Source organism: Mauremys mutica, chromosome 9, assembly GCF_020497125.1.
Source record: "Mauremys mutica isolate MM-2020 ecotype Southern chromosome 9, ASM2049712v1, whole genome shotgun sequence".
Classification (NCBI taxonomy): Eukaryota; Metazoa; Chordata; order Testudines; family Geoemydidae; genus Mauremys; species Mauremys mutica.
Window position 1 is genome coordinate 83,694,222 of NC_059080.1, and position 25,613 is coordinate 83,719,834.

The 25,613-nt window shown below is 47.0% G+C and overlaps 1 protein-coding gene across 5 annotated transcripts in view; it reads right to left on the bottom strand.

Moving 5' to 3' along the window:
- IFT80 (intraflagellar transport 80) overlaps nt 1-25,613 on the bottom strand; it is a 159,578-nt gene that overhangs the window by 65,156 nt on the left and 68,809 nt on the right. The window lies entirely within an intron of this gene.

The following is a 25,613-nucleotide window of genomic DNA, read 5'->3' on the forward strand; positions in this document are numbered from 1 at the left end:
CCCTGCGAAGAAGGTCCTGGTGGGCCCGCAGGTCAATCGGGGGAGGGTCCGCCGTAGCGGCACCCACCACCGCCTCATCCGGTGAGGAAGACGAGGAAAGAGTCTGGACCACCACATCTGCCGGTGGTTGCTCCGGGGCTTGGGAAGCTGTATCGTGCCCCGGATGCTCTGCGGGACCTGACGGCGACAGGGCCTCCCCCGGTGGTGTTGGGGGAGGCCTGCTCACCATGGCTTCTGGCACCCTGTGTTCAGCACCCGCTGGGCGCGGGGGGAAAGGGAGCCCTTGGGGCTCATGGTAGGCCCAGGGGACCCAAAAACCCCACTGCTGTGGTCCAAGGTCCTGGTTCTGGGTGCCCGACCAAAGATCTCTCTCGCTGCCCGCCTGGGAGGCGACTGATGGCTGACGCGAAGGCCACGGGGGGGCAGAGGCACTGATGGAGTGCGCCGTGGAAGGTGGCAACTTGTCCCCGGACGGTGCCGAGGATCGGTGCCGACCGTCGCGGTGCCAGGATGGAGATCGGGACCGTCGATTGCCTCGGTACCGGGAGCCTGATCGCGACCTCGATTGGCGGTGACGGGAGCGGCTTCGGGAGTCGCGGTGCCGAGAACGGTACTGGGAGCCAGACCTCCGACGGTACCGTCGGTCTGGTGACCGGGACCGTGAGCGTCGCCGGGAGTGCAACCGGTACCGCGATACTGAGCGGTACCGGGACTGCGACCGGTGCCGAGACGGGGAGCGGTACCGAGACGTTGATCGGTGCCGGGATCGGGATCGGCGTGATGGCGACCGTTTCCTGGATCGGGACCGGGTCCGAGACTTGGAGCGCCGTCCATCCCGTCTGTCGGGGGTCGGGGACCACATCATTGCCAGCTTGCCCACCGACTGAACAGCCCGCACCGGCGGCGCCGGGGGCCGGAGGCTCGGTGCCTCTGTGAGCTCGATAAGCTCTCTCGCCGTCGCGAATGTCTCAGGCGTGGACGGGAGATGCAGCTCAACCGCGGTTGGCACCGGGGAGCAGGGAGGTACCGGACTCGACGGCTCTTGAGGTGCCGGAGTCAACGGAACCGTGCACGGCTTGTGCACTACCACAGCCGGTGCCGGAGGTGCCGGTGATGGCTGGGTAAGCTGTCCCGAAGCAGGAGGCTTAAGAGCCGAGTGCGCCGTCTTCCGCTTCCTCGGTGGAGAGAGGGAACGGTGCCGGGACTTCGGTGCCATCTGCGAAGCTTTAGCCGCGTCGGTACCGGGGCGGCTCGGTGCCGCTGGTGCGCTGCGCGCCGAGGACGGTTTCAGTGCCGCCGGGGACGCCGTGGGAGGCTGAAGTGCCGACTCCGTAAGGAGCTGCTTGAGGCGAGAGTCTCGCTCCTTTCTCGTGCGCGGCTTAAACGCCATGCAGATCGGGCACTTATCTGTCCTGTGAGATTCCCCGAGGCAGCGCAGGCAGGAGTCGTGCGGGTCGCCAACGGGCATGTGCTGCTGGCAAGCCGCACAGGGCTTAAACCCCAGTGCCTTGGGCATGAGCCTGCACCGGTTGTGGAAGAAGAGGGGCTAACCCCTCTAATTCCCTTACTATACTATAACTAACTAAACTTATTCAACTAATCTAACAACTAAACTAAGTTAACCAACTATATACACTGAAGAAATGGAGAAACGCTAGGGCTGTGGAGGTAAGAGAGCACTCCACTGTTCCAACTGGCCGTCACGGGCGGTAAGAAGGAACTGAGGAGCGGACGGGCCGGCTGGGGTATATATTCGGCGCCATAGCGGCGCCACTCCAGGGGGCGCCCAGCCGGCCCGCCGGAGTTGCTAGGGTAAAAATGTTCCGGAGAGCCGTGCACGCACAGCGCGCACACCTGACTGGAATGCATAGGAGCAATCACTCGAAGAAGAACCCTAAATACTCCACCAGTCTTCTCTTACTCCCTCTCTTTCCTCTAGATTATGTCATAGCTACAATTCTTTCTGTCAAGGGCTTTGCCTAGGACAAAGACTCTCAGATGAAAAACCATGAACATTTGTCCTTTGTGGGCAGCCTGATCAAAAGCCACTTAGGGCTAGCCTACACTGGCAATGCTAAAGCGCTGCTGCGGCAGCGCTTTAATGTGCCTTGTGTGGTTGCGGCAGAGCGCTGGGAGACACCTCTCCCAGCACTCTAAGGCCTGGTCTACACTTGGGGGGGGGCGGTGTTTATGTAAGATACACAACTTCAGCTACGAGAATAGCGTAGCTGAAGTCGACGTATCTTATTTCGACTTACCTCCTGTCCTCACAGCGCGGGATCGACGGCTGCAGCTCTCCCATCAACTCCGCTTCCACCTCTTGCCCTGGAGTTCCAGAGTCAATGGGGAGCACGTTTGGGGATTGATTTATCATGTCTAGACGAGACGCGATAAATTGATCCCCGACAGATCGATCACTACCCGCCGATCCAGCGGGTAGTGTGGACATACCCTAAAAAAACCCCACCTCCACGAGGGGAGTAGCCACCAGCACTGGAAGCCGCGCTCCCAGTGCTGGTGCACTGTCTACACCAGCACTTTAGAGTGCTGAAACTTGCTGTGCTCAGGGGGGCATTTTTTCAGACCCTTGAGCCAGAAAGTTGCAGTGTTGTAAATTGCCAGTGTAGACAAGCCCTAAGTCAATGAAAAGGCTCTCAAGCACTATGGCACTAAATTTCCAAAGGCTTCGTGATAGAGTGCTTCTCACTGTGTGTTTTGGAAAAGCTGAAATAGGTATAGAAAAAATCCAGATAATTTGGGACCTAAGCCCATTCCCACTGAAGTCAATGTAAATTTTGCCACTGATTTCAATGGGAGCCATTTTAGACAATTGATGAGAAGCACCATTGATGATCTACAGATAGACTGAGAAGGGCAACAGTGTTTAATATATCTGGATAAGTCACCTTAATATTCATGGGACTTCCCAAAGACAGTCCAGCAAAGAAGAAGCACAAGCTGTTGAGCTTTGAAAGTCCTCTTTCCTTCCTAAGACCAGCAACCATACATACAAATTTGAGATGGAAAAGACTTAATGCACACATTTTCTTCCCTCTCTTGCTAATGTAGAAACATTCCCTCCATGATGTTCTCCTGTGTTTCATTCAGTCTAGTTTAAATGGCTAAACTGGTGCCATTTCCACTTTTTCCCTTGGGATTTTTATTGTATAGTCTAATATCCAAGCTATGTCTAAATCTTGACAATTCTTCCTTTAAAGCCCCACAAATTACTAAAATGCCTTTTCCTGATTGTTCAGCTTGGCAAGTACACCCAGCAGCTCTCCATTGTTGTGAGCAACTACCCAGCTGACCATGCCAGCTACATGTTCCAGATGCACTCCGGCTTGGAGCAGATAGAAGATATTGGACCTCCTGAGCCTGTGGGGAGAAGAGGCTGTACAAACACAGCTACAGACCAGCTGTAGAAACATGGACATTTATGAGCAGATTGCATAGAGGGTACAGGAGAAGGGGTGTAAGAGGGTCCAGCAGCAGTGCCGTATGAAGGAACTACATCAGGCATATCAGAAGGCCAGGATGGCCACTAGTCAATTGGATGCAGACTTATAGATCTGCTGCTTTTACAAAGACCTGCATGCCATAGACCTGCACTCCACCCCACCTCCCACACACCACCGTGTATACCTTCAGGAGCCCGAGCCACAGGTCCCTGGCGTGAACAAGGAGAAAGAGGAAGAGGAGAATGATGGGGGACATGTGACTGAGTGGTCCAGCTATGCTGCGAGCTAGGACCTGTTTGAGACTCCACTGCTATCCAGTCAGGCCTGGCAGTCATGCACAGGTGAGCCTGATTCAGGGGAAGGAACCTTGGAAAAGTGTGTAAATGTATTTGTCAGTAGAATGATGTACTGAGGGTAACCTCAACTTAAAAGGACACAGCTATTGACTTTTCATTAATCTACTGGTACTAGAAGAGATAGTGGTACAATAAAAAGAGGTAGTATTGCAATCTGTTTTTCATTGCTCTGTAGAGTAAGACAAGATGGGCTGTGGGAGAAGTTTGTTTACATTCACAGGGATATCATGGAGATACTCTGCAGTCTGCTCCCAAAGATTTCTAGGAATGGGAACCTTATTTTCTTCCTTGGCATAGGACACTTGCTGAGCCAGTCAGTGATAACTTCGGCAGGCTCCATTGCAGTAAAAAGGCTAATAGCATTCGGGCCCAGACAGCTTTGGGATGCCAGCAGCAGCTGTGCTCTCTGTGCCTTTGTTACCTTCAGGAGTGAGATATCAGCTAAAATCACAACTGCCTCTGGAAAATTATGTCAGTATCCAGTGCCATTGCCCTATATTCATAGTTTCATGCAACCGAGCAATTCTCTCCTCATTTCCCTCACCCCGATGGGTCATACTCAACACGGCTGGTGCTGTGAGGTACACTGTTCACAAGCACTCTGAAGCAGAAGTGTCAATAAGCATGTCTTGTTTAAAACTTTAGGGGGGCAAGGGAAGGGCGTTCTGAATCTTAACTTTCACTTTCCATTGTGACTATATTGTGTGTTTTATCTGCAGCTGCTACTGTTGCAGCCTTGAGGGGTTTCTCCTCCACAGGGTCGGTTCCAGGCACCAGTGCAGCAAGCAGGTGCCTGGGGCGACCAACGGGAAGGGGCGGCACATCCGGGTCTTCGGTGGCAATTCAGCGGCGGGTCCTTCAGTCCCTCTCGGAGGGAAGGACCTGGCACTGAATTGCCGCCAAACGCGGCTTTTTTTTCCCCCCCGTTTGGGGTGGCAAAAACGCTGCAGCCGGCCCTGCTCCTCCACACCCACAGAACCCCTGAGCCAGATACGAAGGAGAAAGAAGAGGAATCGGGATGTCATGTTCAATGAGATCCTGAAAGCCAGAGCTGCATAAGACCGTGAGCAAAGGGCCTGGAGAATGAACACTGCAGACAGCCTGTAGAAGGACTGAGCGGACCCAGACAACCCATCAGGAAAAGAAAATGGAGATGCATCAGGACATAATGGGGCTTCTCTGGCAGCAAACACAGATGCTGCAGACTCTTCTAGACCTACAGGTTCAACAATCACAGGATCACTTCCCTTTGCAGTCCATGGTGAACTCCATTACAGCACCTGCCTATACCCCTCCCCCTCAACATTGCATTAGGGAGCTGCATCCATATCCCTACCACTGTACCCTCGGGGACATTACAGACAACCACAGCTTCACATAAAAGCCACAGTTGGTGTATGTGTAGGTAAAATAGACTTGATTGTTTTTTCCCCTTGTTAAGTTTTGTTCCATTAATTTATTATGTTTTTAATGTATTTGCTTTTAAATTGACAGATTTTTCTTTGCATTGGTTTTGTCACTGAATAAAATTCTATTATCTGGAAAATAATTAATCTTTATTAGCTCACAACATATGCTGTGGAATGCCTAGCAGTTTTGAGAGCACCCACTTACTTGTTACTGTAAAGTGTGAGGCAAATCATAGGATCAGTGACAGTGTAATAATCACAAATGTACAGCAAGCACTGCAAAATTAACAGGTGCATTTACAGTGTTAGATTCGTAGATGTACATCAAGAACCAGACAATACTTAACAGACCCCAAAACAGCAGGGTCAGGTGAAACACAGTAAACAGCAATACATTATTGTGCCTCACAGTGAAAGTGCCCTTCCAAAGCCTCCCTGAGCCAGATAGCTCTATGTTGAGCTCTTCTATTAGCCTCTGTGTCTGGCAATTCAAACTCAGACAGCCACTTCACTTCCACCCCAGCAGCAACCTTTCTCTCTTTGCTTCACAGATATTATGCAGGACATAGCAGGCAGCTATAACCATTGGGATGTTTTTTTCACTGAGATCCAATCTTGTGAATAAACAACACCAGCATTCCTTCAATCTACTAAAAACATATTCAACTGTTATTCTGCACCTGCTAGGGTGGTAGCTGAATCTTTCTTTGGAGCTGCTGAGGTGGCCAGTGTACAGCTTCATGAGGAGCTCATGGGGAGCAAGGGGTAAGCTGAATCCCCCAGGATCGCTATTGACATTTCATCATTGCCTATGATACTTTGCCAGTTGGGAAGGTTCCTGCTTGTAGATTTCTGAAAACAGTCCTGTTTTCTTAAAGATGCGAGTGTCATGCACCTTCTCTGACTAGCCAATGTTGATGTCAGTAAAGCATCCCAATGATCCACCAATGCTTGCATAACCATAGAAAAGTAGCCCTTTCTATTGATGTAGTCTGTGGCAAGATGGGCTGGTGCCAAAATAGGATATCACAGAAATATACATCAACAAGCAGGGACCTTCCCAACTGGCGAATTACCATAGGCAATGATGAAATGCCAATAGCGATCCTACTGCGATCCTAGATGACCTCCTGAGGTCTAATCCAACCCCAACTAAATCATCCCAGCCAGGGCTTTGTTCAGCCGGGCCTTAAAAACCTCTAAGGATGGAGATTCCACTACCTCCCTAGGTAACCCATTCCAGTGCTTCACCATCCTCCTAGTGAAATAGTTTTTCCCAATACCCAACCTAGACCTCCCTGTCTGCAGCTTGAGACCATTGCTCCTTGTTCTGTCATTTGCCACAAGTGAGAACAGCCTAGCTCCGTCCTCTTTGGAACTCCTCTTCAGGTAGTGGAAGGCTGCTATCAAATCCCCCCTCACTCTTCTCTTCTGCAGACTAAATAAGCCCAGTTCCCTAAGCCTCTCCTCATAAGTCATATGCTCCAGCCCTCTAATCATTTTCGTTGCCCTCCACTGGACTCTCTCCAATTTGTCCACATCCTTTCTGTAGTGGGGGCCTCAAAACTGGACGCAATACTCCGGATGTGGCCTCACCAGTGCCGAATAGAGGGGAATAATCACTTCTCTCGATCTGCTGGCAATGCTCCTACTAATACAGCCCAATATGCCATTAGCCTTCTTGGCAACAAGGGCACATTGTTGACTCATATCCAGCTTCTCATCAACTGTAATCCCCAGGTCCTTTACTGCAGAACTGCCACTTAGCCAGTCAGTCCCCAGCCTTTAGTAGTGCATGGGATTCTTCCGTCCTAAGTGCAGGACTCTGCACTTGTCCTTGTTGAACTTCATCAGATTTCATTTGGCCCAATCCTCCAATTTGTCTAGGTCATTCTGGACTCTATCCCTACCCTCCAGCATATCTACCTCTCCCAGTTTAGCGTCATCCGCGAACTTGCTGAGGGTGCAATCCATCCCATCATCCAGATCATTAATGATGATGTTGAACAAAAATGGCCCCAGGAAAGACCCCTGGGGCACTCTGCTTGATACCGGCTGCCAACTAGACATCGAACCATTGATCACTACCCATTGAGCCTGATGATCTAGCCAGCTTTCTATCCACCGTATAGTCCATGCATCCAATCCATACTTTTTTTACTTGCTGGCAAGAATACTGTGGGAGACCGTATCAAAAGCTTTTCTAAAGTCAAGATATATCACGTCCACCACTTTCCCCGTATCCATAGTGCCAGTTATCTTGACATAGAAGACAAACAGGTTGGTCAGGCATGACTTGCAATATTTTTATACTCCTCCCTAGTCATCTTCCTTTTTGTGTTCAAGCTTACCGAAGATTTCTCTGCTAAGCCAAGCTGGTCACCTGCCATATTTGCTATTCTTTCTGCACATTGGGATGGTTTGTTCCTGCGCCCTCAATAAAGCTTCTTTAAAATACAGCCAGCTCTCCTGGACTCCTTTCCCCCACATATTAGCCTCCCAGGGGATCCTGCCCATCAGTTCTCTGAGAGAGTCAAAGTCTGCTTTTCTGAAGTTCAGGGTTCGTATTCTGCTGCTCTCCTTTCTTCCTTTTGTCAGGATCCTGAACTCGACCTCTCATGGTCACTGCTGCCCAGGTTGCCACCTACTTCTACTTCCCCTACCAATTCTTCCCTGTTTGTGAGCAGGTCAAGAAGAGCACGGCCTCTAGTTGGATCCTCCAGCACTTGCACCAGGAAGTCATCCCCAACACTCAAAAAACTTCCTGGATTGTCTGTGCACTGCTGTATTGCTCTCCCAGCAGATTTCAGGGTGATTGAAGTCCCACATGAGAACCAGGGCCTGTGATTTGGAAACTTCTGGTAGTTGTCCAAAGAAAGCCTTATCTACCTCATCCTCCTGGTCTGGTGGTCTACAGCAGATGCCCATCATGACACCATGATATGGGTGCTGTCTATTGCTCCACCACAGTTTGGGAACCTCATTGCTGCCAATCCATCCACTATGTCCTGCAAATTGTCAAGAGTCACAGTCCTGCATAACAGAAGATGATTAATGGTCCTGCATACTTGCATGACAATGGTCTCCACAGTGGATTTTCCAACTCCAAAATGATTTCTCACTGATGGGTAGCAATCCGGCATTGCAAGTTTCCGCAGCACACTTTTCGCTTCTCTTATTTTGGAGTCCCTATACTAAAGGGCTGGGGTGAGCTCAACACACAGATCCAGAAATGTGGCCTTGTGTATCCAAAAATTCTGCAGCCACTGCTTGTCACCCCCAGCCTGCATTATGATGTGATCCCACCAGTCATGCTCATTTCTTGGGCCCAGAAGCAGCACTCCACCATGTGCAGCTGCTGTGTGAACACCACCAATCACCTTTAATTGGTTCTCGCTATGTCTCACAGCAATCTGTCCTCCAAAAAATCATGTTCCCCACTGATTCAGTTCTTCTTACAAGCTCTGAAAATACTAGAGGATGATGTATCTTGTGTTTGCAAAACTTATAACAATACCGCAGAGCTGTGCGGACTCCATGCTTCTGTCAGAGATAGCAAAAAGCGAGGAGGGCCAAGAGGATTTGTGGGATTCTTAAAAAGAGATGCAAAAATTATGGGATATAGATGACATTATGGGATGGAGACAGTTTGTGTGCTAGGAAGCTGGCCCCTTGCTTCAAGTCACCCCAGTGTGACTTGTTTTTGCCCCAACATGCATTGCCAAAACTTCCCAAAAGACAGTGCACTGGACTGTGGTGGGGGGATACCTATCCGTGGCGCACCACACTGTGGACCAACATAAGCATTCCTGGTGAGTACATGCAGCGCTGACACAAGGAGCCAAGTATGCACACGCACAAGTGAAATACTGACTGCAGCAATTTTATGCTCCCCTTTCTCTCCTGGATCAAGCACAAACTTGGGCCATCCTAAACTGATTTCTCCACTTCCTTGAGACTTGATTCTAACTTTTTTTTTAAAGGGGAGGACACTTGAAAAAAATAGGGGTTGGATTAAAAAAAGGACTTATGAACCTAAATTTCAGAATCAGAACCTGCTGGGATTCACAAAATCCCTGCTCAAGTGCCCCCAAACTCTGTAGGTGCCTAAAATCATTCAGCATCTAAATTTTTGCACTAAAAGTTCCCTAGGTGTCTATGTTTCTGTCTCTGACTATGTGCAGTGCAGCCTCACGCCAGGTGTGCAGACTCCTAAGCCCCAGAGCAATTCACAAACAAAGAGAAGATAGGGATCACTTTGGCTAACTTACTTGCAGAGCCTGATCCAATAGGCGTGCTCAGACTGGGCCCTTATGGATAGGGCCCTACCAAATTCACTGTCCATTTTGTTCAATTTCAGGGGCAGAGCATTTTAAAATTGGTCAGTTTCACAATTTCAGATGTCTACAACTGAAATTTCAAGTGTTGTAACTTTGGGTGTCCTGACCCAAAAGATGATTGTGGAGAGATCACGGGATGATTGCAGGGGACCGCAGGATTGCCACCCTCACTTCTGTGCCACGGAGCATCCGGCAGCTGGAGGTGGAGATGGGTTCAATCCCCCCCATGCCGCCTCAACCAGGGGCTCCTAGCTGCTTGTCCCAGCCAGTGCTCAGGGGCCCAGGCCAATTTGGGGGGGCCCTGGAAAAATGGGCACCCTGAGCCCTGGCAGAAGCTGTGGGGGCCCCAGCAGTAGGCCCAGAATGGAAGCCCCAAGTCCCAGCAGGAGCCACAAGGACTGAAGCCCCGAGTCCCAGCTGAAGAAGTGGGACAGAAGCCCCGAGCCTGGGTGTCCCAAGTCCCCACACCCCAGCTGGAGCTGTGGGACTGAAACCCTGAACACAGGTGCCCTCCGCCCCAGCTGGAGCGGTGGGGGATGGAAGCTCTGAGCCCTGGCTGGAGCTGTGGGGGGCAGAAGCTCTGAGCCCTGGCTCAAGCCACAGGGGGCAGAAGCCTTGAGCCTGGGTGCCCAGAGTCCCAAGAAGAGCCGCAGGGGTTGGAAGCCCTGAGCCCCGGCTGGAGCCATGGGGGATGGAAGCCCTAAACTCTGGCAGAAGCTGTGGGGCAGAAGGCCAGAGCCCAGCTCCAGGGCTGCTGCAGTGCAGAAGTGAGGGTGCTGCACCCTCACTTCTGCACTGCCTCTTAAGATGGATCTGATCTTCCCACTGAGAGCGACTGTGCAGGAGTAGGACAAGTCCTGTCCCAGCCCCAACTCGGCCCAGACTAACAGCTACAAGCCCCTGGCAGGGGCTCTCCCAGCAGCACAGAGCAAATCGGACCCACCTCCAGAGCATATCCCCAGAACTTCCTGAAGCAGGAGGAGGTACCCAGAGGTGGGTTTGATCTCTCCTTGAGAGTGGCTGTGCAGGGGAAGAAAAAGTCCTGTCCCTCCCCAGCCCAGCCAGACTAGCAGTTAGGAGCCCCAGGCTGGGGCGCTCCCTGCAGCACCGGGGAGACAGGATTTCACAGGGAAGGGCTTATTTCACAGTCCATGACACTTTTTTCATGGCAGTGAAACTGGTAGGGCCCTACTTGGGGGCGGGAAAGGAGGACCTCTCTCATAACTTTTAGCCAAGTGATTAGGGTACTTACCTGGGATGTGGGAGACCTTGGTTCAAGCCCTCTCTCTATCTGTGTGGGAGAAGGAATTTGAACTGAGCTCTGTCACCTCCCATGTGAGTGCCCTAGCCACTGTTCAGGATATTTTGGTGTGGGGGGCTCTCAGTCTCTCCTTTAGAAGCTGTTCCACTGTGGATAAATAATTAACAAAATAATGGGATCAGGGGAACTAGATCCTAGGTCTCCCAGCTCCCACATGCATGCTCTAACCATCAGGTCACAGAGTCATTCTCTCTCTTTGGTCCAAAAATTCTTCCATTATTTATCAAAAGCAGTGGTGCCCAAACTGTGGGGTGCACACCCCTAAGGGGGCACATTGGGGCCCAAGCCAGCTCCCATCAGGGGCAGGGAGGAAGTGCCACCCAACCCTGCTCCAGCACTGGCCTCCTGGCCACGGCCCCCGGCCACAGCCCCACTTCCGGATCCCGCCCACACCACAACCCCTGTCTCCTTGCCCTGACCCCCAGCTCCCGGGGTGGGGGGGGGAGGATGCAGACATATTCCATTACAGGTAAGGGGGGGGCACAACATAAAAAGTTTTGGGAACACTGATCTACAGTGCATTGGGCCAGAGAGAGAGAGAGAGCACACAGAGCTTTAACAGAGAGACTGATGGAGCCCCACAGTGGAATATCCTATAGCCCAGTAGCTAGGGCCAAAGCACCGGAATGGGGAGGATGAGGAGGGCGATGGCCCTCCAACTTTTTACCAGCTATAAGGGAGAGAGACAGGAGGAAGGGGCAGAGAGGAGTGAGCAGGGGGTAATTTTGGGGGGAAGGGGTGGCGCAATGGTGGAGGCTCAGGGAGAAGGGGCTGCATGAGGGCGCTGCCTTGGGGGGAAGGGGCAGTGCCACGGTTCAGGCCCCAGTGGTCCCCTCACTTTTAGGGACCTTCTGCCGCTCCTGGTTAGGGCACTCTCCTGAGAGGTGGCAGATCCCAGCTCAACTCACTTCTCTCTCTCAGGTAGAGGGGGAACTTGAACCAGGAGTCTCCCACATCCCAGGTAAGTACCCTAACCACTGAGCTAAAAGTTATGAGGGAGGTCCTCCTCCACCAGGCACATAATACTAAGGGTTTGCAGTTGAAAATCCCAAGCAGGAGGTGCCCCCTGCAGCCCAGACTCGGGCACCCATCTCTGAGAGAGGGGCAGGGCTTAACATACTCCCCTCAGCTAGGTACCTCCCATCAGCTATCTTAGGCAAGGTGCCTCCTAGCATGCTGGCTTTTGTGCATCCCATTCTGAGCCACCTATGTCTCCTCATTCATTGTATAGGGAGCCTCGGTACTTAACTCAGGCTTTGTGAATCCCAGTGATTTTTTAGATGCTTAAAAGTTAGGCCTGGTGACACTGAGAATATTGATCTGTTGTAACAGATCTCCTTATGAATGCGTCTACCAAACACAGTCACTATATCCAAACACCTTTTTAGATAAACGTGTATTCTGTTTGTACCTACATCATCTTTGTATATCACATGCCGTATTTTTCTCTGTCATCTTAAAAACTATGGACTCAGTAATGCTCTTATACATATGAGTGATGCTGTGAAATGGGAGAAGACATATTGCATGCACACAGAAGCATAAGAAGGGGCGTCCCTTATTACAGCTGTTCAATATGTGTAGACAATGTAATGATCCTGGCCTTCTCTTCTGTGAGCTACTAACATTGCCATTATATGATACTGTGCAACATTACAGTATGATATTTGAGAAATAGTACACAATCATAACATAATGCATATGCATGATGAGAAAGTTAATGCAAATGCAACCAAACTTTGTCATTTCCTGCCTTTAGAGTACTTAACTGTGCAGCATTAACATTTTCTTAATAGCTTTTCTTTATGGAATGTATTTGTAATTCCAAGCTACCCATATTTTAAAGAAAAATATTGAGGCCTCAAAAAGGTCATTTTAAATATAATTATATCAAAAGCATATTTGAAGGTAGGTGTGATTCAAAGGTCAAACTCCCTAATGTATTTGTAAGGCACTTATTACTTTGGTCTCTAAACAGTGAAGTATTGCCAAAGTGAGTGAAGGACACGTGAATTGATCAATGGTTCAGTGGGAGGAAGCATTACCTAGTAAGTAAAGCACATGACATATTCAGAAAATCTGGATTCTTTTCTAGCACTACTACATATAACTAGGTGCCTTGGAGAAGACATCCACTACCATGAAATAGGGTGCCTCAGTTTCCCGATCTATAAAACAAAAATAATGGTACTTCCCTGGTATTGTGAAGCATAATTCATTATTATCTGTAAAGTGCTTAGAATTGTGATGGGTTGGATCACAGAACCCCCCTTGGGAACTGCCAACTAATGTGCCAAGACTACTTCTGCCCCTGCTTTCCCTGCCAGCTTGGGACTCCAGCACCCTGTCTTGTTGAGCCAGACGTGCCAGTCTTCTCCAACATAGACCCAGGGTCTGAACCACATGTCCCAAAGCTGCAGACTTAACTGAAAGCAACTTAAGAAGTGTTCCCGTCTTTAACACTCAGGTGCCCAACTCCCAATGGGGTCCAAACCCCAAATAAATCTGTTTTACCCTGTATAAAGCTTATACAGGGTAAACTCATAAATTGTTTGCTCTCTATAACACTGATAGAGAGATATGCACAGCTGTTTGCCTGCCCCACCCAGGTATTAATACATACTCTGGGTTAATTAAGTTAAAAGTGATTTTATTAAATACAGAAAGTAGGATTTAAGTGGTTTCAAGTAGTAACAGACAGAACAAAGTCAATTACCAAGCAAAATAAAATAAACCATGCAAGTCTAAGCCTAGTACAGTAATAAAACTGAATACAGATAAAATCTCACCCTCAGAGATATTTCAATACGTTTCTTTCACAGACTGGACGCCTTCCTAGTCTGGGTACAATCCTTTCCCTGGTCCAGCCCTTGTTCTAGCTCAGGTGGTAGCTAGGGGATTTCTCATGATGGCCGCCCCCTTCGTTCTGTTCCACACACTTATATATCTTTTGCATAAGGCGGGAATCCTTTGTCCCTCTGGATTCCCACCCCTCCTTCTCAAAGGAAAAAAATCAGGTTAAAGATGGATTCCAGTTCAGGTGACATGATCACGTAATTGTAAGACCCCAAGCCTTCATTCCTCCCAGCCTGACTCACAGGAAGGTCTACTTGCAAACAGAGCCATCCACCGTCAATTGTCCTGGTTGATGGGCGCCATCAAGATTCCAAACCACCATTAATGGCCCACACTTTGCATAATTACAATAGGCCCTCAGAGTTATATTTCATATTTCTAGTTTCAGAATGATACATTTATACAAATAGGATGACCACACTCAGTAGATTATAAGCTTTGTAATGACCTTGCAAGAGACCTTTTGCACGGAGCATATTTTAGTTATATTATATTTACACACATAAGCATACTTTCATAAAATCATATAGAGTGCAACGTCACAAGAATACTTGAATAAAAACTATAAATGTTCAAGGAATATTTATCAGAGTAACTAAAAGTTTTTGTTAGTATTCAACAAAGTATCAAAATATTGTGTTTTGTCTGTTGGTAACTTTTCTAAAAGTTTTTTCTTAAAAGCTAATATATATCTCTATATATGTCCAATCCCTTGCATATATATGGTGGTTTTATTGGCTTGTTTAAAAAAATAAACAGCAAAGCTTATGTGTACAAATGACAAATGTGCAGTCATTACAGGCAAGAATTAACTATTCTCTTACTCATGTTAATGATACCCAAAAATCATAGGGTGAAATCCTGGCCCTGGCATTGAAGTCAATGGAAAAATCCCTGTTAATTTCAATAGGGCAGGATTTCACTCATAGTGCACTAAGGTTACGTGACGCTATCTGTTACAATCTGGCTGAAGAGGGGAGCTATACTCTCAGAGCACATTTGTTTATCTGAGATGATTATGATGTAGAGGCTCCAAATTTATGATTCTGCCAGAAGTTTGGCCCCTTTATGTCTGACATTGTCATCTGAGTCTTTCTCGTTGCATTATTGACTAGGAAATTACAGAAGAAAAATAAAACACTAGATTAATGTGGTGCTAGAAAAAACAAAATCAAACCCTGGGATGAGATTCTGTGCTGTGCCTCTAATTTAAGAGGCTCTACACAGAATTTATAGCCTATGAGGGAGGGGGAATTAAGCTGTCTTTAAAACACTGTTGTGTCTTCACGTTTCTGGAGTGATACAAGGACTGGAGTGATCTCTGGTGTACCATAGGTGTAACCTGTCCCATACTGCCCAGAATCTTTGGCTACAGCTAAGTGCTGTGGCACCAATCCCTTGCATCCCCAGCTCTACACCTTACACCAGGATTTATGAAACAGTCCTTGGAAGAAAGTCTGGGTGCATCCACACTTGGAAAAAAAGTGGTGTTTTTTCCACTATATCTTAGGCCTTGTCTACACTACAAGACTATTTCGAATCAACTTAGTTCGAATTTGTGGATTCGACCTTATGAAGTCGAATTTGTGTATCCATACTAAATACACTAATTCGAATTTCTGAGTCCACATTCACGGGGCCAGCGTCGACTTTGGAAGCGGTGCACTGTGGGAAGCTATCCCACAGTTCCTGCACTCCCCGCTGCCCATTGGAATGCTGGGTAGAGCCCCCAATGCCTGCTGGAGGGAAAAATGTGCCGAGGGTGGTTTTGGGTAACTGTCATTATTGAACCGTCACTCCCGCCCTCTCTCCCTGAAAGCGCCGGCGGGAAATCTGTTCGCGCCCTTCTCTTGTCAGTTACAGCGCGTACGCCACAGCACTGCGAGCATGGAGCCCGCTGCGATCATCGCTGCACTTATGGCCGTTGTCAACTCCTCGCACCTTATCGTCCACCTCTTCCACAGTCAGCTGCTGAGAAATCGGGCGAGGAGGCTCCGGCAGCACGGTGAGGACAGGAATTCACAGAGTGCCGCAGACCTCTCACAAAGCAGGGTACTCCGCGCCGTGGAGATCATGGTGGCAATGGGTCAAGTTCATGGTGTGGAACGGCGATTCTGGGCCCGGGAAACAAGCACGGACTGGTGGGACCGCATAGTGCTGCAGGTCTGGGATGAATCACAGTGGCTGCGAAACTTCAGGATGCGTAAGGGCACTTTCCTTGAACTCTGTGACTTGCTGTCCCCTGCCCTGAAGCGCCAGGACACCCGGATGCGAGCAGCCCTGAGTGTGCAGAAGCGAGTGGCCATAGCCCTCTGGAAACTTGCAACGCCAGACAGCTACCGGTCAGTAGCGAACCACTTTGGCGTGGGCAAATCTACCGTGGGGGTTGCTGTGATGCAAGTAGCCCACGCAATCGTTGAGCAACTGCTCTCAAAGGTAGTGACTCTCGGAAATGTCCAGGACATCATAGATGGCTTCGCTGCGATGGGATTCCCAAACTGCGGTGGGGCTATAGATGGGACTCACATCCCTATCCTGGCACCAGCCCACCAGGCCAGCGAGTACATTAACCGAAAGGGCTACTTTTCAATGGTGCTGCAAGCACTGGTGGACCATAGGGGACGTTTTACCAACATCTTCGTTGGGTGGGCGGGCAAGGTTCATGACACGCGTGTGTTCAGGAACTCTGGTCTGTTTAGACGACTCCAGGCAGGAACTTTCTTCCCGGACCACAAAATAACGTTTGGGGATGTGCAGATGCCTACAGTGATCCTCGGGGACCCAGCCTACCCGCTAATGCCCTGGCTCATGAAGCCCTATACAGGCGCCTTGGACAGTGAGAAGGAACTCTTCAACTACCGGCTGAGCAAGTGCAGAATGGTGGTGGAGTGTGCTTTCGGACGTCTTAAGGGGAGGTGGCGGAGCTTACTGACTCGCTCGGACATCAGCGAAAAGAATATCCCCGTAGTTATTGCTGCTTGCTGTGTGCTCCACAATGTCTGTGAGAGCAAGGGCGAGACCTTTTTGGCTGGATGGGAGGTTGAGGCAAATCGCCTGGCTGCTGTTTACGCTCAGCCAGACACCCGTGCCGAAAAACTATCCCAGCGGGAAGCGCTGTGTATCCGGGAGGCTTTGAAAGCAAGTTTCCTCGGAGAGCAGGGTAACCTATGACTCTACACTTGATTTTAAGAGAAGCTGATCCTGGGCCTGTGTCTCTATGTGTTGAGTGAGATCTGCGGTTACATACCCCGTTCTCCAAGTTTCCCCCACTTCCAAAACACGTTTTTAAACAAATTAAATGGAACAGTTATTGTTAATAAATCTTTCCTTTACTTTGCATTTCTGTTCAGGGTTTGAAACATGGACGCATACTGTGCTGGGTACGGTGTGCACTGATGTACAGACCGCTTGTACAATACAGTACGGACAGCCTCCTGCTCCTACATAGGTCTCTGGGGTGGGGGACGGTTTCAAGTGGTTGTGCATGTAGGGGTGGGTTTGCAGGAAGGGGCGAGTGGTGCCGTCTTTGCATAGGGATTTGGATGCAGGCTCTGGGCTGTGGGTTTGGGCGTAGGAAGGGGTGAGGGGTGTGGGGGAAGGGTGAGTATCTGTCCGTGGATGAGGGCTCTTGTTGGGGCTCAGGGCAGTGGAGAGGATCGCGCCTACGGTGGAAGTGCATGGTAAGGGCAGCATACCTTAACATTAGGGGGTGGCAGGCGCTAGGACCGTGGACAAGCGTACACATCACAGAATGACACGGGGCAGCATACACCACACAGAGGGACCCTGGTGACTACTGAATGCAGTCTGTGTGTGCCCTGCAGTTGATCCTGCCCCCGATAGTCTGTACCCTGCTAATGTAGGCTATCCCGTGCAATTATAAATCCCCTGCCCCCCCTACATACACAGTCTTCTGACACGAAAGACGTGACGGAAAGAGTGAACAACAGCAAACAGCTTTTATTAATCTACTACATAGTGGGGTGATGAAACTTGGATTTGGGACTGGGTGATCCTGTAAGGGAAGCGCTTCTAAACAGTTATAGCGTCAGAGGTGTGTGGAACATTAGCGCTCAGCTGTGGTGCAGTGACAGTTCTCACGGCCCCTACCGCCCCTCCGTCTTGTAATTTTCGGTGAGGGGGGGACAGGACTTCTTGGCGTTGGAGGGTGGTTGCAGATACAGTGCAGGGGGGCTCTCACCTCCTGCCTGCGGTCCTGCAGAACATCAACAAGGCGCCGGAGCGTGTCCGTTTGCTCCCTCATTAGCCCAAGCAGCGTTTGAGTCGCCTGATGGTCTTCCTGCCACCACCTATCCTCCCGTTCGATGTGTGTGCAATGCTGTTGACATAGGCTCTCCCTCCACTGTCTCTGCTCTGCCGCCTCGGCTCTGGAACAGGCCATCAGTTCCGCGAACATCTCTTCCCGAGTCTTTTTCTTTCGCTGCCTAATCTGAGCCAGCCTCTGCAAGGGGGATGCCGGGGCAGTCCGGGAAAGAGCAGAAGCTGTGTGATGGGAAACAGTAAATGATTTCCTTGAACAGATACATGTTTGCGAACAGTGAACACAGCCTAGTCAGTTTCTCTGAACAAGACCATACAGGGCACCAAGTCTCACGAGATCTCAGGAAAAGTTCGAGATTTCGGAATACGCTCTCATTGGCGGCGCCATTGCACAGGAGAGCGGACAAGCGGGGAGAGACAGCATAATCCGTCTTGCAGACAGTCCTGGTAAGCCTTAAAGTAGATCATGCTTATCAGTTAGTGGATAGCTGTGCTCTCCTGCTAAAGGCAATCTGGAAAGCAGAAAGGCTGAGCCTTTTCCAGCCCCTCCCGCCAGTGCACGGGAAAGATCAATGTCTGCTTGTTCTCTGTGGCCTCCAGCACGTGGCTGTTAAGCGAGGGTCGTTGTTATGCAACCTAATTGTAAACCGTTAACAACAGTAACAATACACTAATTGCCCGACTTAGATGCAGCCTGTCCAGACCGACATCACCCTGAGGCGGGTCACTCGCAGTCAGAGAGAGCGGATGCTACTGGAAGCCCTGCACAGACCAGGACCATATGCAGCAATGCTGGTGGAGGCGATGATTCCTCTCTACATTAGGATCTCCTGGCGCGGAAGAGTGTGCTTCCATGGAGCACAGAATAAGGCACCTCTCCCCAGGAACCTCCTGCGGAGGCTTTTCGAGCTGCTCTCTGAGAGCTTTCTTGAACTGTCCCAAGAGGATTATTGTTCAATCCCTATATGTGTGGACCTACTATTTATATAGTTTGACATGTAAAATTTTGTATATAGTATTTCTATTTTTTCTATACCCGTTTTTTAAAAAATAAAAGTTTCCATGTTTATAGCACTTACCGCCTGATCCTTCCCCTGATTCTGAGTCCAGGTTAACGGGCGGGGAGGGTTGGTAGGGGATCTCTGTGAGGGTGATGAAGAGATCCTGGCTGTCAGGGCAAGCGGTATTGTGTTCGCTGTCGCCTGCGCCGTCCTCCACAAACCCTTCCTCATCTTCCCCATCGGCGAACATCGCCGAGGAACTATCCAGGTACACTATGCCATCCTCAGAGTCCACGGTCACTGGTGGGGCAGTGGTGGCAGACCCACCGAGAATGGCATGCAGTGCCTCGTAGAAGCGGCATGTCTGGGGCTGTGCTCCGGAGCGTCCGTTTGCCGCTCTGACTTTTTGGTAACCTTGTCTCAGGTCCTTGACTTGCGATGCAGTGCCGCGTGAATCCCGGCTGTATCCTTTCTCTATCATTGATTTAGAGACCTTCTCGAAGGTCTTTGCATTCTGCTTGTTGGAGCGCAGCTCCGAGAGCACAGACTCCTCGCCCCACACACCGATCAGATCCAGGACTTCCCGGTCTGTCCATGCTGGGGACCTCTTTCTATTCTTGGATTGGGCGGACTCCTCTGCTGGAGAGCTCTGCATCGTTGCAGGTGCTGCGGAGCTCGCCCCGATGTCCAGCCAGGACGTCAGATTCAAAGTGCCCAGACAGGAAAAGGAATTCAAATTTTCCCGGGTCATTTCCTGTGTGGCTGGTCAGAGAATCCAAGCTCGGACTGCTGTCCAGAGCGTCAACAGAGTGGTGCACTGTGGGATAGCTCCCGGAGCTACTAAGTTCGATTAGCATCCACACCTAGCCTAATTCGAGCTAGCCATGTCGAATTTAGCGCTACTCCACCTGTCGAGGTGGAGTACCAAATTCGAACTAAAGAGCCCTCTAGTTCGAATTAAATGGCTTCCTGGTGTGGACGGTTGAGTGGTTAGTTCGAATTAACGCTGCTAAATTCGAATTAAAGTCCTAGTGTAGACCAGGCCTTAGTTAAAATCCTAATGGGGGATGACGCAGTGTGTAGTTTTCACATATATTAGCAGGTTGAGGGAATGACTAGGGAGAGCCTGGGGTTTGCCTTGACCAGCTAACGTGAGTTTCCATACTAGGATTTTTAAAACATGTTAATTACCACATATTAGCTAACATGGTAAAAAGCACCTTTTTTCCTAGTGAAGACAAGGCTGCTCTGGCTGTCCCCAGTTCCTACACCAGGGGAATTCTCCCCAGCTATATCTGGGGAATGTAGCACCCATTTATGCTGCTCTGGCCCCTTTAAAACTGGCACACAGGAAACAAAGTGGGGTAAGACTTTCTTCCCTTCTTTTTAATTAATTGGCTAGAAAGTCATCTTTAATAGTGTGGTAAAATTAAAATCTGACAGACCTGATTTTTTTTAAGAGATGGATATTAAAGATCAGTACTAGCCACCAGTAAGAAAACAAGCTCTTCTCCTGAAACAAAGGATATAACAGGAATTCCCTATAATAGGAATTTTTTTGTTTATTTAATTTTAAAGCCTTTGCATTTTCCTTTCTTCCTTCATTTTTTATAAATAAAATCTCAACCTATTTCTATTTTTTATTCACAATTTCTCTCTTTCTCGCTCTCTCTCTTTTTAATTTTGAACCCCTGCTTTTTACTATTATTCTGTTGGAATCTCTTCCTAATTCTTGCCAGGTGAAAGAGGTATATTTTTCAATTGTGCTGCTCAAGCAAGTTATCTTAACCCAACTGAAAAGCCTTATTAAAATGCAGACTAACATATTTTGCCTTGTCTCAAAGAGCAAAAAAGTCATGTTTTCTCAATTAAGTTAGCTCAATGGAATTAGCTTAACAGGACTAGAAAGCCCTCTCAACATTTGTGAAGTCACAGATATCTGAAGTCATGTTAGTTGGCCATATTATACCCTAGGATTCCCCTCAGCTTACAGAAGCAGACACTTAGGCCCAGATCCTCAAAAGTATTTTGGCTCCTAACTTCCATTGAAATCAATAGGAGTTAGATGCCTAAATACCTTCGATGATCTGGGCTTTAGGGCTTGTCTACACAGGGGGTTATTCTGGAATAAGTATTCCTGATTAACTCCATGAGTGGAGGTTCTTATTCTGGAATAAGTATGCCCTTATACCAAATTAACTTAATCACAGTGGATTAAACTAATTCACAATATGATACTCTTATTCCAGAAAAATTGTACACTCACGGAGTTAATCACCAATAGTTAAGCTATTTAAAATTTACACTCTATCTTATTCCTGATTTATTTTCATAGATAGACAAGCCCCTAGGCCTGGTCTGTACTTAAAAAGTTTTACCAGTAAACTGCATCGATAAGGAATGTGATTTTTTTACTGATGTATTTATACCAGTTAAAGCCCTAGAGTAGCCACGGTTTTACTAGTATATGGCACTTTCTATTTCTCTTCACTGAACTTGAATAAATTATACTAGTATAAGGTCTGGTCTACACTTAAAAGTTTTGTTTGCATAGCTATGACTGTTAAGATTGGGGTGGGGGTCTGTGGGGGAATCTAACCAAAAGCCTTAATTTAGATGCAGATATACCAGCAAAAGAGAGCTTTTGATAATATAACTTATTTTGTTCAGGGAACTGGTATGAACTATACCAGTACAAGAACTCTTTCTAGTGTAGACAACACCTAAGCACTTTTACTGTATAACTATGTCTACACTAGGGGAGTTTGTTTGCTTCAATTATGATGAAAGTTAAAACAGCAAAACTTGTAAGTGTAGACAAGGCCCTAGCTTAAAATAAAAAATAAGATGTAACTAACTCATTTGACCTGAGAATTTAAATCTTAGCACCTTATTCATATTCCTCATAGAATCTATTAGTTCCTGTATATTCAATGGAACAAGTCACTTATCAGTGGATCAAACTTCCTGCCCAGCTTTAACCATTTTTTGTATATATTAAGATTATAGTGTGTGGATAGATCTTAATTAGGTTTATTTATATCTGATATTTACAAGGTAAAAGCAGAGGCCATTCACTGAAAACATGGTACATTATGTCTACTTTCAAATAGCCCAGCAAGTTTGGGAGGGACAAGGTTTGATATTTGAGCGTGTATGCATACACATTTTTCAATCTGTATAGTATTTTTGTATTTTAAATTCAAAGAGCATTTATATAACAAATACCATAAAGTAAAATACTAACACAAAATCACTGGTGGAAACTGAGAAGAATTTAACAGATACAGATCTCTGCTGTTTGATTTATATAAATATTTATTAATCAGCAAGTTTAATTTTTAATGCTAGACATTATTTTTGATTTAGCACCAACTATTAAGAAAGCTTCTGGTCAGGTCAAGGACATGTCTCCCACTAGCAAAGCTAGTCTGTGTTTGTTAAGGGAATTCACCTTCTTAACTCATCTAACTGACCCTTCTTCTCAAATTGGTACTGATATTAAGTGATACGATGTTTTAAACAGCGATAGACCAGTCTGTTTCTAGAGCTAGGTTTGTAGAATATTGTATCATGTCACAGTGACCGTTCTTAAAGATTATTATAAACAATAAAGCATAGTATTTTCTGAGGAAGGAAATGATATAAACTGATACATTTTTTCAAAACTAAACCAAACCAACAAACAAAAATTTGGCCATGAAGTCTTTGCAGTTGCTAAGGTGCACATTCAACCCTACTGAGTTCTGAAGAAATCCTCTACATAACTGATTCATCCTCCAGACTATCATGGTGTGAGGCTCAAAATAGTTCAAGAATATAAGACATCAGAACTTCTTAGCAGTGTTGCTTTCTATATGTGTTAGACTATAATACATTTTTGAATAAGAAAAAGGCCGCCTGTCCTATTCATTGCCTGATCCAACATGCCTAGCCCTTAGCGTTCTTAATCCCATATTTGTGCTTGTACAGCATGCCTTTCAATTGCTTGTTCTAATGATAGATAAAATAAACGTTCTGTTCAAAATTGGAAATAGAAAAGAACAAGTTGTGTTCAGGCTACTGTATATAAGTAATAATATTAAGAAACTTGTTAAAAATTGTACAATCTTATGTGCTGTACCTACTCCTAAGAAATATTTTATTCCAATACAACTAAAATATTTTTTGACAAAGGAAAGGCCTATAGGTAAGCAGGGAAGTTGTATACCAGGATCTACTTTTCTTAAAAAGGACAAGTTATATTGGGAATACCATTAAACAACATAATTTGCAATCATACATTTTTTAAAATTACTGAAACCTTAGTCTACTTTGGATTCTTTGTGGCCAATATGCAGTCCCCATCAGATCTGAAAATGCTAACAATATTCTTAGAGAAGAGAGAATATTTCTTACCTGGAATTCAGCTTCTTGGAAGAATCATCTTACAGGAGTTGCACTCTTGGGTCTTGCTCCCAATAACAAACAGGGCAGAACTTCCTGAGCTCAATATATTTTTTAACCCTAGTGCAGTGGTAATTGTGGCCTGCACGCTATCCTACCTCCACATGTGGACCAACCCCACACACACTCCAAAACCTTCCAGTGAGTTCCTAAATTGCATGAGAAAGAAGAGCTCACCAAAATAAACCATTCAAAAAAATTGTACCATCAAAACTCCAACAAAACACCCAGCATTTAACGAAACAAAACAAATCAAAAACCAAAAAAACCTCCTAAAGAAAATACACCAGAATCTGAGGGGAGGCAGGAGGGTGTATGTGAGAGAGAAAAATAATACTGTCTAATAATATCTTCAAAGAGGCAGAATTACAAGTGAGCAAATTTCCTTTCTTTAAAGATAATCACCACCAGATTCTTGTTCATGAAGAGTAAGTATCTCAAGGGATTTCTAAAAACAAGAATGATAAAACATAGAAACAAGCAGCAAGAAAAGGCAAATAACCTCAGCTTCAGACCTGGAGGATCAGCCTAGTTTAGTCATCACAAACTGCTTCCATCCAAATTCTAAACACATACTGCTTCCATCCAGATTCTAAAAATGCAGCACCAGAACAGATAGGGGGATATGGTGATTGTTTTGGATTTGCTTGGCATCAAGGACTATAGCAGAGATATGTCAAAGAGTCAATGTCTCTCTCTTTGTGCCACCTATGCTCAGTACTTTTGTAGAGGAAATGCCTCCTCAAAACAGTTGAATTTTAGTACTAGCGTCCTGATGCATCAATATACTCAGAGCAAATTTGTGAACTTCAACACAGATAGTTCAATTCACTTCAAGATAACTGATGAAGTGGATCTGCTGGCCATATGGGAAAGCTGTGTCTGTGTTCACAGGAGTGGGGCCAACAAAGACTCAGAATGCTCTGCCTGAAGGAGCAAGCCTCTGGAGCTAACTGCAGAATGGACATATGGGAGTCTCTCAAGGGTACCTACAAGAAGGATTGTGTGTGTTCCTCAGGAAACGTGATGGCTCTAAATAACATTTCAAGGCACACCTTACATTTATACACGTCTTACTCAACTCCAAGGCAGAGGATGCAGAAGTCAAGCGCATTCATGACTGACATCCTTTGGCCTAATTGACATTTCTTGAAGGTTCTTACCTCCTTTAGGATTAAAGGAGCGGTTGGCTTGCTGAAACAAAGAAATGTGTGAAAAAATTTCTTTAGACACTTACTTGGCACTTCAAACTTCCAAATCAATGTGCCAAAAACTATCTCAAAGCACTAGCAGAATGTGCTCATGTGTTGGAAGAGTGTGCCAAAGCAACTGTAGAGTGCAGTGTGAAAAAAATCAAAATGTGTTCTGATGAAAATGCCCTAAAATACTACAAGTTTTGAAGTGTCAAACTCAGTGAAGTGATAAAACGCCACCAAGAAAAGACAGATAGGGAGTAAGCCAAGAATCCCAACTCATTGAGGTCTGATGCAATGCGATGAGTTGGCAAGAACTTTGAACAAAACGCTGCAGATCCACAGATACAATCTTGTCAGTCGGTGCTCTGACGTTACCTAGTCTAAAATACCAAAGAAGCTACATGAAACTGAATTATGTTTTAATAGGAGACTAACCAAAAAACTAGGTCAACAACAAGAACAAAATACCCGAAGAGAAAAGCTGAAAGTCAAAAGAACAGACTACAATTGTCTGATGAAAGTTGGGGACAGCTCCTTCAGAGACTTCAGTCTTTGAGCATAGTTGAGATAATGGTTAGAAGATTCTAGAAGGTGAGGCAGCAGTAGCTGATGGATGCACAAGGGGCTGAGATGAGGGAGAACTTCCACATGCTGGCTACTTCTACAACCACTAATTCTTTGAGGCAAACCCTTCGGTCTAGCTATGGAAGAATGAGAAGCCAGAGTGAAACTCCAGTGTAGATGGTATCTTTAAAGGATAAATAATAAGAATTATACAATGATCTGGTAAAGAATCTGCAAAATATAATTGTGAAGCATAAAATAATGAAGATGTAACAACCAAACGTGTGAAGAAAGAAGGACAAAATACAATAGAACTAATTGACCCTGCACAAAACTGTAAAGTGTTCATAAGGCACCATTAAATACAGAGACAAATGCATCA